The following is a 15,273-nucleotide window of genomic DNA, read 5'->3' on the forward strand; positions in this document are numbered from 1 at the left end:
AAATGCCTTTCAAACTTCACTTGGTCCTTTTCATCTGGACTATATTGCCGCTGGTTATATACTAATAGCTCTTAAGACCATAAACCAGAAGCAGGAAGCAGAAAAGTGCCTCATTGAATCATGTCTCCTTGATATTAATACACCCATATGTCTTTCATATGTTACTTCAACTCCTTTTACACATTTCAGTCCCACTACTCAATGGCATAGCCAACCCTGGTGCCTAATTCTCTCCTACTGCAGCATCTTTCTATTTTTGTCTTCCTGATTACATCTGTGCTTGCCCTGTTTTTTACTGGCCAATCTGACAGCTGACGCTTATCTGCCATGAATGCTGACTAATCATGCTTCCCACATATTTGCTTTTCTGATTGGTTGCTATTTGATGATCCATATTTATCTGCATTGACCTTGCTAACTCCACTTATGATTGACTTCCAAACACCCAGATGGTAAGCTGAAGAGGCTTCTGGGGCATTTCATCTTTTAACTGACATGAGTTGGACTCTTGATCCTTATTCCTTTTCTATAGGCCTTTCAAATACCTTTAATAAACATCTGTCAGGACTAATAGTAAGCAGCAAACTGTATCTGAAACATAAGACAGGACTCGTGTATATATACACATAGCTGTATTTTCCCTAAATTTACATTAATGCATTTCTACTTTGTATTTTCTCTGCCTAGCTTTATTTTCAAGTAATATTTAATAAATACCTTGAAAAGAAGAACTACAAAAAATATGGAAGTTTAGAACAAATTGGTCACAGGAAGGGATCAAACCTTTACTTTTGGGATGCGTTCAGATTGCCAGTTTTTTATTTTGGCATTTTAAAATTCTGTTTCTTAAATGTACAGATGTTGCTTTGGACAAACACAGAATGAGACAAATGAAACAACTATAATGGGACAAGTAGATTTCTTGAAAGATTCATGGATAAAAAGATGTGTCAACTCTCTGACTATTATACTTTCTTAAATCTTGTAGCTGCTCATTTAATTTCTTTTAAGGAATCGTTGTTTCTTTCAAATTATTGACAATAAATTGCTGTTCATAAATCTCACCTAGAAGACAGAAATTTTAAGATGCCCTATCTTAGAATTATCATTTATATTGCTGTCTCAGAGAAAACAGACCGATACCTAACACTTTTGTAGAGAGAAATAGTTAATAGGACTAACTTATTATGTAAAGTGATGTACATACCATGTAGTCCTTTTTAATAATTCACGCATCAAATATTTTGATATTTATTCTTAGCAACCAGTATAAAAGTTATTTTTATCTGTATGCACTGGTTTGGTATTGTAAAGACTTTATTAGTTTGTCTAGCCTTATAATAAAGTTTAAAGCATTGTAATTAATCTAATGACCTAGAAGATAGGTAATAATAGCTTACAAGTTGTGAACTACTTCCATAACCCAATTTTCATCAAAATAAAAAGTGGTTGAGAGATCATAACAGAAAGAATTAATATAAAATAAGAAATTAATTGAAATTAATTATCCATAAAATAATTCAGAGAATTAATTTTCCCAAATACTTATATAGTTGGATGTAGACCAGGACAAATGTAGGTCTACTGGAAATGGGTTCTTGCAAAGTCAGAATAAAAGAATTTTGAGAACTCATGAAAAGGAGGATTGGAAGGAGAGCGGTAAGATTTACTGGCGGTACATACAGGGCCTATGCTCCTGCAGAAGCTGCCACACTGCTTGATCCACAACCAGGTGGGTTAGCCTCCTCTTAAGGTGACAGAAGGTTAGCCTCTGGGGCCACAGGCCCACACTTTTCCTCACCAAGCCCAGAAGGAGGGGCCAAAGCCCAGAGACGCTGCACCATTACCCCTGCAGTGCATATGAAGCTTTGGTACTCTATCTTAGTGTCTATTCTCCTCCAGCCACACCCAGTTCTGTGCAGCTGCTATGGAGAGAGATCACACTTGGGGCCTTTGTTAAACTTTGGTTATATCTCCTTGGGTTTGGGAAGGGGTAAGCTTTCTTTCAAACTAAGCAATCTTCTTCCTAGTTCTTTATGGACTTGTGCTGGATTCTCCCCCTATCCAATCTCTTTCCTGGATCTGCCGGGTTCCACGCCCTCATCCTTTCCCCTGCCCAGTCGCTAATTTGGCCCCTACTACTCATGCCTCATAGTTCTGCTTCCTCATCTGGCTTCTAGTACACATGCCTCAGCAGAGGAATTTCCCCTTCGCTGTTTATAAAATCCACCAGCCAGTAACCGATGGGAAGGGGCCGGTTATTCATTAAAATATGGGGAGATTGGAAAGCAAGCCTTTACTGCCTGCTCAGGGATTAATGTCCCTTTGGTGGAGGATGCGGCTGTCCCCCGAGGTGCCTGCGAAGCTGCAACTTCCAGACTTCACCAGGCTTAGTCAGTTTAGCTTCCTCCTCTTTTGTTAAGATCTAACTAGCTACCTACGCTAACAGTTGTGCATAATATTTTTACAAGTTCTCCTGGATTTGAGAGGTAGACAAATGTCCAGGTTTTAACAGTTGTTCTCAATTTAATGATTGCTTTATGATAGCTTCTGTTATACCGAATTCTCTGCTTCCCATACACTAGATGGCAAGGTGCCTGCAGGTAAGGACCGGACAGAGAAACTCTGTTGGGCCTGGATTCAAAGGGTTTTTGTTCAGAGAATGTGAAAAGTTAGGCCACAGCTTTTGTGGAGAAGAGAACCAGTGCTGGGATGAAGAAGAGCCTTTCTGGATAAATATATTGTTGTCCTCCAGTGAGAGAAATTCCCCAGGATAAAGGTGAACAACCAAATGTGGGCCTGGGGAAATTACTGTGTACCCCATCATAGCCTCACATTCCTTGAATGTGGTATTTTCAACATGTAAAACCTAGTTCAATATATATATATATATATATATATATATATATATATATATATATATATATATACACACACACTAGAGGCCCAGTTCATGGATTCATGCACATTGAAAGGAAATTAATTAGAAGGTGGCTGGCGGGGTAGGACTGGGTGAGACAGGCTGGACATTGAACATGCCCTGGAGCCAAACTTTCGCGGTCCCTCCCTGGCCTGCCACACTCGGGGTGGCACCAGGGATTGAAGGGCATCTGTGGAGTGAGCGAGTTCCCTCTGGCAGGTGAGGTCCCTAGGCCTGGCCTGTGGAGATTGGGCCAAAACCAGCAGTCCGACATCCCCCAAGGGGTCCCAGAGTGTGAGAGGGCACTCTACAAAGTCGCTGCTGCTCGGCAGCTTCTCCTTTGAGCTTCTGCCCCCTGGTGGTCAGTGCTCATCATAGCTACCAGTGAGAGCCACTGCCCCCTGGTGGTCAGTGCTCATCATAGCTACTGGTCGAACAATGGAACAGTCCGAAGGTTGCTTAGGCTTATATATATACTAGGGGCCCAGTGCATGAATTCGTGCACCTTGAAAGGAACTGTGGGCTGCGAGGCTGCAGTGGGCACAGGGGTGGGTCTCAGCCCATCCTTCACACCCCTGCCTGGCCCTTCCCACTGTTGCCCCTGGTCCCCTGTCTGCCAGCAGCCCCACTCCCGCCACCACCGCTCCCATGCACTGCTGACACCCGCCATGTTCTGCATGCACCCCCGGTGGTCACCGCACATCATAGTGACTGGTTGTTCAGTTGTTTTGCCGACTGGTGTATTTGCATATTTTTATAGAAGTTATATTTTTCTTCAAATATGCAAAGATTTATTTGTGGGAGGAGGGGGGTGGTGGGATGAGTAACATTTTTAGCCTAGAAAATAAATTATAATACTCTTAAAAAGATGTACTGGAGAAAAATTTTATTGTGATAATAATTCAATTTATAAACTTATCCCAAAGCTCACTGCTGAAGGTACATCATGGAAGAGTGAATGACATCCATTTCTAATAAATGAAATGTAATCACCTGATGTCTTGACTAAGCCTGAGTAAAGAACAAGCCTATTGGCTAGCAAAATCATATAACTAGTTTGATATTACTTTAGAATAGCTCATAATTATGACAAAAATACCATGAAATCAAGAGTATACTCAGTAATGCCTTTAATTTATCTAATTTTATTCTGAAAGGGAAAACAACAAGAATAACAATTGCTTTATCAGACCACTGATGCAAAAGTTTGAAAAACATAAATTTTCCTTTGATGAATTGCCAAACCCCTATTCTTTGCTATCAAACTCTGCTTAATGTATTCACATGGGAAAATACCCAATTTATGGCTTAATATTTTTAGAGGAAGGATTTCATTTAACTTTATAATAAACTTTACTTATTATAAAACAGAGTCTAGAATATGAATAAGACTATGGACCACTATATCTTGTCACTTTCCATATCTTGTCACTCAGAAACACTTAAACTAGAACAATAGATTGTTTCTTATAAGGTTTCAGCCAAGGTGCAAGCTCAGGGACTACCACTGAGGGTTGGAGCTCTATCTTCCAAGATGTGACAGAGATGTTGAACTAATGACTGGCATGTTGTGTTATATCCTAAAATAACACTCATCTGGGAAGAATGAAGTGGAAGGAAGTTGGGACCCATTCATCTTAACTTCTATTGCCCTACACTTGCAGCATCCATAGACCCCTAAGGCAAGGCAATTGAGGGAATGCTGGGAAGATGATATTACCGGTTACAATATCAGACAAAAAAAACTTGACCAGTTGATATGGAAAATGAGGGATCAAGAAATCTAGAATACATGGTAGAGATGGATGGGAGGAAAATGGTGAATATCATTTAAGGACTCAGGGTGAGTTGAAGGAGCAGGGAATAGAATTAGTCATAATATTTGTCTTTCATGAAACTTCATACACTTTGGATCTGGCTAGAGGGAACTATAGGATGGATTTGAGTTAATGACAAGTATATATCTTATATGATAAAGAGCTAATATGCAAATTGTCATCACTCCCTCATGCTGTAAAGGCTCAGACACTCAACACTGGGGAGAGAAAAATGGGGACCAGCCAGGCACAAATGAGCTCACGAGAGAGGAATGGGGACCAGCCAGGCTGTGGTGTGGGAGAGGAACAAGCTGCATGCCCCGCGGTCCTGGGTGCCAGTGGATGGGGCTGCAGCCTGGGAGAGGGACAAACCTCCTGCCCCTTGGTCCTGGGTGCTAGAGGCTGTGCCTGTGCCTGCGGCCTGGGAGAGGGCAAGCCACCCGCTCCATGGTCCTGGGTGCTAACGCCTGTGGCTGTGGTCCAGAAAAGGGACAAGCTGCCCACCCCACAGTCCCAGGCGCCTGCATTGGCAGCCCAGGCAAAGGCACACACCCATGGTCCCCTGCAGTTGTGGCTGGCCCTGGCAAAGCTGGCCTGGGTCCTGGGTGCCTGTGGCTGGCCAGAGGAAGGGAAGCCCGGGTCCTGGGTGTGGGGTGAAGCAGAGCCAGTTAGGGGTGATCAGGTAGGCAGGCAGGTGAGTGGTTAGGAGCCAGTGGTCCCGGATTGCGAGAGGAAGTCGGACATCCCCTGAGGGGCCCCAGATTGGAGAGGGTGCAGGCTGGGCTGAGGGACCTCCCACCCCCATGCACAAATTTCGTGCACTGGGCCTCTAGTATATATATAATTACATAAAATACCTCTTCAAAGCCCTTCACATCCTCTTGGCTTCATTCAATGCACTAGCAGAACCATGGCACTGATTTGAGTGGGTGATACCTGAGAGTGTCTCATGCCATGCACGTGTCCTGCACCTCTCACCTCTTGCCCTAGTTTTCTCTGATGCTTTGGCATAAGGACTTGTAGAAATCTTATGTCTGTCACACATTTACAATTTGCAAGTATTAAAGAGTTGATATCCCATTGAGCAGTCTTTTATCCCATAAAGGGAGAGAGTGACACATAAATGTTTCCATTCCTTGTCCTTGGGAGGCATGGTTCTCAGAGACTTTTCCTAATGTTCCTTCATAGGACCCAGCAGTAGTGAGAATTAATCACATACACAGTGATGACAAAGTCAATAATGAAGCATTCATTAGCTTTCCCTGTGTCATTTCTCCAGTCCCGCATTTCTTCTTCTATAAACATTCTTTTGTCTTAGACATTGTGATATGAATATCTAGCCTAAGGAAAAAAACATTAGTAAACAAAACATGTGATTTCAATCACTTCTGATGTTAGAGAGGGATAAGGCACAGCTAGATCCAGACAAAATATTAGAGTAGAAGAATTTGCCTTTCATGTTTGCTCATTTTCCGCATAGGGATCCCTCTGTACTTATTCCTGTGCAGATCTCTCATGTTCTCTGTAGTTCATTTTCTGTTTAAAATAATATATTTTCCATGACATGCTGAGTTAAAAGTGGAAAAATTTAACTAAGTTGTCCAAATATGTAAATCAATAATAGCAGTGTATTACTTCACCAACCTACATGTTTCCTTTTAGTAACAAATTGCTGTGTAACCTAAAACATGAATTTAATACTAGACTGAGAAGTGACTCTGATTGTTTGTGAGGGATATACTAGTAGTTTTGGAGAAAATATGCCTATGTGTTTTCTAAATTGCTTTTTCTGTGAAAATAAAAAGAGAACCAATAGGATAAAGAAGCAGTAATAGGTCTTTCTTGAATATTTGTATTCATATCTATTACTAACAAATTTTTATAATGATTACTTAGATGCCAAAAAATAGTGAAAATCTGGTCAAATTTTCAAAGCTGGCATAGGGATAGAATTTGAGTTATAGAGTTTAAGCTATCAATCTTACATTCCTTATTTAAATTTGATCTGAGGATGGTACATTTTGTAATGTACTTTTGGGAGCAGTTAAAAATTTATGTTATTACTAAAAATTTTGTGGCTAAAAGAAATAAATGAAAAATATTGCAGTAATCTCCTTTAGGCTGATTTTGTCAAAATTTTAGCAGCATTGTTGTTGAAAAGTAAATAATATATAGGTCAATCTGAAAAACGACATAATTTTAATGGTATTTCTGCCTTATAACACCTACCTATAACTTAATATTGATTTTAAAAATTTAATTTCTGTGTTTGCCTAAAACTAGATTATTAAATTGGTCATTGAAATAGAAAAATCATAGTTGTTTTCTGATTTTATATTTGTAATTTTTCCTCTGATTTAGTACATTGAAAAGTATATGTAATTATTTTGTGAGTGGTTTATGTTTAACTGTATCTATTAAAATGCTAGTTTGTTCTAACTTCAATTACTAAAAGTATAAGTATATTGCTGCACAAGCATATTTGTACAGTTTTTCAATTTGCCTACACTCTTTACATTGTTAATTTTTTATATTATGGAAAACATTGTAAGTTAAAAAAACAACTAAGAATTGGAAAATAAAGTGCCTCTGCTTGTGCAACATAATGAGAGAAACTGGTCGAGAACATTCTCTGCCGATTACTTCATGCTTATGGTAACTCATGGAAAAATATTTGTGCTAGAAGTTGTAGATGCAAGAGTTCTGCCTCTAAGCATGGAGAAATGACATTAATGAAATATAACTTTAACAAAACGTAAATAAAGAAGCATAAAGAAGAGGAATAAAGTATAATTGGTTCACACTTGAGGCTTTGGGATGTGCCATCTGTCTTTTTTTCAATAATTTACATGCTGTTTTTTTCCATTTGTTAGTTTTGTGTTTCTTGAAGCTCTGGAATTTATAAGCTAACACTAGTTTAGTATTTAATATTTGTCAGGTGTCTTCAGATATTTTGTATTTTTGTCTAATTATTTTTTTCAAAAAGCACAACAAATCTATATATAAAAAAGGCTAATATGCTAAGGGTCTGACCATCCAACTGGCTGCTATGATGCACGCTGACCACCAGGGGCAGACCCTCAATGCAGGAGCTGCTGTGATGTGCACTGGCCATTTATAGAGAAATGGCACCACAGACCTGACACCCACAAAGCAATACTTGGCTTCCCCCAACTGGGACACAGGCCCTGCCACCACCCCAGAGCAACACCCCACCAAATTGCAGCTGATGCTGCTGAGACCCCCTGGTCCAAATGCAGCCTACAGCCCAGTTCAGCTCAGAAAATGTCGCTGTGGACACTGGGTAATGACATCATGTAGCAACGCCCGGCTTCCTTCCTCTAGCAACTAGTCTCCTTGGAGTTTCTTCAGCCCAGGAATATGGCTTGCTTTATAGTCAGGTAAAAACATTTTACATTTTAACCAAATGTCTGTGAAGTGTTTTCACATGACTTATCTCATTTGATCCTCACAGAAGTCCTGGAGTAGGTAGGTAGGGGACTTGGTGGAATCCTTTTTTCTTTTCATTAGCCATAACACGGAGATTTAGAAAGCTTAGAAACTTGACCCGACTGAAAAGAAGTAAGAAATGGCAGACCTTGAAAATGACTTCAGGTTTTGTCAGTGCGCAGAATAGAGTCAAACACTGCTGCAGTTAAATATTTTACCCTTTGTTCTCCCTGCGTGACCTACAATAATAATATGCTTTGTGTTGATATTTACTGCTTTGTTGCTGACAATTACCTGAAAGAGAAGTTGGGGTACTTCACTGGGCTGGAAAAAGTTTAGCTAAATCAGAAAGCAGGTCTAATTAAGCAAGTTTATCTATCTATATATATATATATAAAGCTCTTGCTGGCGCCAATCACACTTGTGTGTTTTGATCTGTCATTGTCAATTGTAAATTTGATTGACACTTCTATTATAGAGAAAGGGCAAATAGTAATATTAAAATATTTCTTCTAATTAATTTCCTTTCAATGTGCACAAATTCATGCACCAGGCTACTAGTACATAGTATAATTATGAAAGCTGAGGATCAACTAGATTATGTGACTTTACCAAAGGATTCAGCTAGTCACAAATTGGATAGAGGCTAACTTAATTCCTGGACATATTTGGTTCTTTCTTTATCATTTGTCTTCTCATTTATCACCATAGCCATTTAAGATTCTTTTCTTATTTCCAAAGCTCACTATTGTCCTTTAATAGGTGAAAAAAAAAAAAGGTGAATACTCTGTTTGAATTAAAAAGCTATCTATATCTATGTATCTTTTCACTTAAAAAGTTCAGGAAACTTAAAATTGGCAACTTAACATTTCAGTAGTCTAAAAATTACTAAATCGATGGGTAAAATAAAGAGAAGAGTTGTGGTCGAGAGGGGCTGATTCCCTGGTGAGACTAAAACTACCAGAGCCCTTTCAAACTGCATAAGCAAATAGGAGTTAAGATATCATTATTCATTTATTATATGATCATACTGAAAAAAATGTGAACAGAATGGGGATATTTATTATTAATAGACATAATACTTGAGATGGTTTGATATAATCTGGAACTAAACCAACAAAAAGAAAACCAAATGTCAAAATACAAAAAGGCCAGCTAACCACCTCATCTATTTAGTAGTTTTATCCTTCATTCCTCAGGACAAACAACTTGGATTTTTGACTCCTCTTTCTCTCAGAACCAGCATGCAATCCCTTACCCACTCCTGACACTTGACCTTCACAACTGACGCAGAACCCAGCTGCTCCATCTCCACCATCGCTACTGGACTCCCACACTCCAGACAACTTGCTTGGATTCTCAGCCATCTTTAGGTGTTTTTCTGCTTCTGCTCTTGTCCTCTTTTGTTCTTTCTAAACAATGGACACCATTTAAAATGTGTCAGATAATGTTACTTCAGATCAAACCCTTCAGATGACTTCTTGACTCACTGAGCGTAAAAGCTAAATTCATTATAATGGGCCTAGATGACAGGGCTTGCTGCCCATCACACATAGCTCTCTGTCTTATCTCCCATTACTCTCTCCATTCACTGCATTCCACCGTCTGTCCCTCCTCTCTTCTGGGCATATGAGCCACAGTTCCCTCCTCAGAACTGTAATGTTTGCTGTTTTCTCTGCTTAAAATCTTCTTACTCATGTGTGGTAGGACTTATGACTCCCAATCCTTTAAATTTTTATCTAAATTCCACATTCTCATTAAGGTTTGTCCTTATTTAAAATGTCAACACCCTCCATCCACTCTGCTTATTCTCCTTCCTTTATTATTCTTTATTATCACCAGCTTACATATAATATACACTGAGTGGCCAGATTATTATGACCAGCCAGATTATTATGACCACCCCATCAGTACTTCGTTGGGCCACCTTTTGCCTTCAATACTGCGGCGATTCTTCTTGGCACTGACTCCATGAAATGTTGAAATGTGATGCCAGGTATCTGACACCATGCCTGGTGAATAGCACTGTCCAGTTCTGTGAGATTTAATGGTTGTGGAACCAGCTACCTGTTGGCTCTTTTAACTTCGTCCCACAAATGCTCAATTGGATTGATATCTAGTGATTGTTGGGCCACCTAAGCAAGGTAAAGTCTCCCTCACGTTCTTGAAACCACTCCTGCACAATACAAGCACCGTGGCATGGCACATTGTCTTGTTAGAAGAAGCCATCTCCATTGGGATATGCCATCAACATGATAGGATGAACTTGATCATCAATGATACTTAGGTATGTTGTGCTATTCAGATGTTTATAATTATCTGGCCCTCTAGCAATTTCAGTGGGAAATTATAGCTAATTTGCCTACAAACGTCAGGTGGTCATAATAATCTTGGCCACTCAGTGTATATTTTACTTATTCATCTTATTTATTTTCTCTATTTTTCCTTTGTAAAAATGAATATAAGGGAAACTTTCTTCAATGTCATCTTTGCTATCTAACACATAGTAAGTGATCAATGAATATTTGTTGAATGAAACACTGAATAGTAAGGACTTTTTAATTGTGTAGCCTTGCAGAAATCATAAAAGCATTTTGGCTTTTTGTTTTTCATGCTGTGCAATGGGAATGTTACTGGCTCTATTTCATGGGCTCTTTGGTGGGATTAAAGGGAGGGAGGAAGGGAAAGAAAGGAAGAGTAAAGAAGGGAAAGGGAAAGAAAAGAAAGTTGTAAAGCTATGACTATTTAAAGCAGCAGGGTTTGGGGCACAATTTTGGGGTTTTGGAAAAAATACCAGGACCATACACTCTCCACAAATTAATGTAAAATGTGCTCTCTGCTGAACTGGATTGTACTTTCACAGCTGTAGTAACTCAATTACTTTTAGAAATGATAATTTTTGTTGTTAAAGGACTTTGTATTAGTAAATACACTATCATATATAGTAGTCCCTTCTTATCCATGCTTATTTTCAGTGGTCAACCCTGGTTCAAAAATATTAAATGAAAGATTTCAGAATTAAATAATTCATAACTTTTCACTTGTGCACCATTTGGAGTAGCCTAATGGAATCTCCTTGTCCTGCTCTGTGCTGCCTGGAATGTTATCCTTTGCCAGGGGATCCACACTGTGCTCACTACCCGCCAATTAGTTACTAACTAGCCGTTGTGACTGTAAGATGCACTGGCTTGCTATCTCAGTGCTTGTTTTTAAATGACCCTCATTTTACTTAATAATAACCTCAACATGCAAGAGTGGTGATACTGGAATTCAAATATGTCAAAGAGAAGCCATAACGTGTGTGTATATATAGGAAAATACATTATATATACACTAGAGGCCCGGTGCACAAAAATTTGTGCACTCGGGGGAAGGAGGGGTCCCTCAGACCGGCCTGTGCCCTCTCGCAGTCTGGGACCCCTCGGGAGATAAGGACCTGCTGGCTTAGGCCTGCTCCCAGGTGGCAGAGGGCAGGCCCAATCCCTAGGTGCAGCCCCTGGTCGGGCTCAGAGCAGGGCCGATTGGGGTTTTGGGGCGTCACCTCCTGTCATGCACGGAGCAGGGCAGATTGGGAGGTTACGATGCCACCCTAAGTCATGCTCAGGGTACGGCCGATTGGGGGGTTGGGGCACCGCCCCCTGTCACACTCAAGGCAGGGTCGATGGGGAGGTTGCGGTGCCACCCCCTGTCACGCACAGAGCAGGGCCAATCAGGGGGTTGGGGCGCTGACCTCTGTCACACACAGAGCAGGGCCCATCAGGGGGGTTGGGGCTCCTTACCCTGTCATGCACAGAGCAGGGCCGATCAGGGGGTTGAGGAGCTCCCCCCTGTCACTCACAGAGTAGGGGCGATAGGGGAGTTGGGGCACCACCCCCTGTCACACTCAGGGCAGGGCCGATCAGGGGGTTGGGGTGCCACCCTCTAACACCCACAGAGCAGGGCCGATCAGGTGGTTGGGGCGCCGCCACTCTCACACTCAGGGCAGGGCCGATGGGGAGGTTATGGCTCTACCCCGTCACACACAGAGCAGGGTCCATGGGGCCGGGGGGGTTGGGGCCCCACCCCCTGTCACACACAGAGCTGCAGGGCAATCAGGGGGTTTGGGTGCTGCCCCCTATCAGGCACAGAGCAGGGCCAATAGGGAGGTTATGGCCCCGCACCCTGTCACACACAGAGCCGCAGGGCGATCAGGGGGTTTGGGTGCTGCCCCCTGTCATGCTGATCCCAGTGCCGGGAGGCCTTGTGGCTCCGCTGATCCCGATGCTGGGAGGCATATTACCCTTTTACTATATAGGGTAGAGGCCTGGTGCATAAGTGGGGCCGGCTGGTTTGCCCTGAAGGGTGTTCTGGATCAGGGTGGGGGTCCCCACTGGGGTGCCTGGCCAGCCTGAGTGAGGGGATGATGGTTGTTTGCAGCTGGTCACACACCCTTCAGGGTGGGGGTCCCCACTCGGGTTCCTGGCCAGTCTGGCTGAGGGGCTGAGGGCTGTTTTCAGGCTGGGACTGAAGCTCCCAACCGCTCCTTTTTTTCTTTTTTCTTTTTTTATTCTGGGCCAGCTTTAGCTCTGAGGCCTCGGCTGCTGAAAACAGGTTTCTGGCCTTTGTTTACCGTCTGTATTTGATACAATGTTGCAGTCCGGCTGGCTGAAGCTCCGCTGAGTAAAGCAGGTTTCTGGGGTTTTTTTTAGCTTCTTTATTCGCAACATAGTTGCTGAGAGTTGCAGCTGAGAGGCCAGCAAGTCAGGCGGGGAACGTTGGAGTCCTCCGTCACTGAAGCAAGCAAGCCTCCCTGTTCGCATCAGCTGCCTGGCTGCCAGTTAATTTGCATATCTCGGCCCTACTCTGTGAGTGACAGGGCGATTAGCCAATGGGAAGGGTAGCAGTCATACGCCAATTACCATGTTTCTCTTTTATTAGTGTAGATTATATAATTCAATACTATTGGCAGTTTTAGACACCTGCTGCAGGTCTTGGAATATATTTCCAGTGAATAAGGGGGAACTACAATTGTTATAAAGTCTACTATAATCTGCTCTCATTTGCTTTTCTGCATACTTTCAGTTAATCCATTTAATGCTTCCTCTAGTCAGTGTTTTCATTTTTATTACTATGCTTTGATATATTCCCAACCTTTTAACTGCTTATTGATCCCAAGGATCTTAAATCCAATTTATCACTAGAGAAGCAGGGAAGTATGCTCAAATGGAGATTTGATCATCTTTATATGTCTTAAGGAATTAAGTATTTAATGAGAAAATTACACCATGAAACTTGGACACTCGTCTCTAATATTTATGACAAATTTTCTTTCTAAATCTGCTTTGTTTTTTTATCAAGATGAATTAAATTTTGTAGTTTTTTCCAAGTTTTGGTCTTATTTTAAAGAACATTTTGACTTGGGCTTTTTATGAAGTAGCTCCCAAGCAGCATGAAAGTGAATGAGAAATAGTGAAATCATTTTAGTTCATATCAGTGAGCAACTATTGCTCCAGCTTTGATTCTTTCCTTACATTTCCTTAGCTCATGCTAAGTTTGTCTTTTTTTTCCAAGGGAAGACATTTATTGCCTCACCCAATTCCTTGACTACTTTCCCAGTGCTGCGTACAAGATCTAAAACAACTCTTATTTTCTTTGGAATTCCTCCCCATGCAGTTTTTCTACTCTTTAGTATCCCGGATCTGGTCAGACATTGAAAACACTGCTATTAAATATTCTTTCTTTAAATCCTGTAATAACATTGGCTTACTGCAAGACTCATGTTGATGTTTTATTCAAACAGTATTTTCTAGCTAGTTCTTACTTTCACTCCATGTATTACACCTATGGTGATAGCCTAAACTTTGTTAACCATCTATTACAAATTAGAAATCTTAAGTTTCAGCTCATCACTTGCTCAATATTGTTTTCCCATCCAGACTTCTCATACTGTTATCAGAGAACTGCACAAGTAGAATATCCATTAAACTTTAAATAACTATTATATTAGTTTAAGGTGTACAACTTAGTGATTAGACATTAATATAACTTATGGAGTAATCACCCTGATAAATTTAGTACCTTGTACATACTTACTACAATAGTATTGACTATATTCCTTACGTTGTACTTTATACATCCCCATGGCTATTTTTATATCTGAAAATCTGTACTTTTGAATCAATCTTAATATTTATCTTTACTACTTCTAAACTTCCTATTCTTAGATCAGGTAAAATGCTTCAGTTATGTGCATTATTGCCAATTAAAATTAAGGGAATCCAAGGTATTTTTCCTAAAATCTTTTCCTCTTCTGTTATTCTTATCTTAATTAGTGGAGAACTTAACTACCTAGTCATCTATAGATAGAATCTGGGGAAACAATTTGAATCCTTTATGTCCAAAAACTTTACATCATTCATGATATTCTAATAATATTTGTCTTCAAGTATTTCTCAAGTTTGTCTTGTCCCCCTCCCCCTGCCCCCACCCTTCTCTACTGGTCTATTTCAGCCCTTAACATATCTTATCTAGGTTATCTACATTATTTCAAGTGGTTTCCTTTCCTCCAGTTCTAATGCTTTATTGCCAACACATTCATACCTATATCATTCTTCTGCTTTAAAACCATCAGCCGCCTCCTGTATAGCGTTTGAGACTGAACTAAGAGAATCTTTTCTGCACCTCCACAATATTTCCATCTGTGTTACAAAACCAAGTACATTATATTGCTATTTTATTTTATTGGATAACTTATTGCCACTAAATATAAGTTCCTTGAAAACCACAATTATGTCTATTTGGTTGTATGCTATCAGAACGTCTGAAAAAATTATTGCTTAATAAGTATTTGATAAATAGAATGTCATTCAGCCCTAACCGGTTTGGCTCAGGGGATAGAGCGTCGGCCTGCAGACTGAAGGGTCCCAGGTTTGATTCTGGTCAAGGGCATGTACCTTGGTTGCAGGCACATCCCAAGTAGGGGGTGTGCAGGAGGCGGTTGATTGATGTTTCTCTCTCATCGATGTTTCTAACTCTCTATGCCTCTCCCTTCCTCTCCTTGAAAAATCAATAAAATATATTAAAAAAAGAATATGTTATTCAGATTAC

This window comes from Myotis daubentonii, chromosome 1, assembly GCF_963259705.1.
Source record: "Myotis daubentonii chromosome 1, mMyoDau2.1, whole genome shotgun sequence".
NCBI lineage: Eukaryota > Metazoa > Chordata > Mammalia > Chiroptera > Vespertilionidae > Myotis > Myotis daubentonii.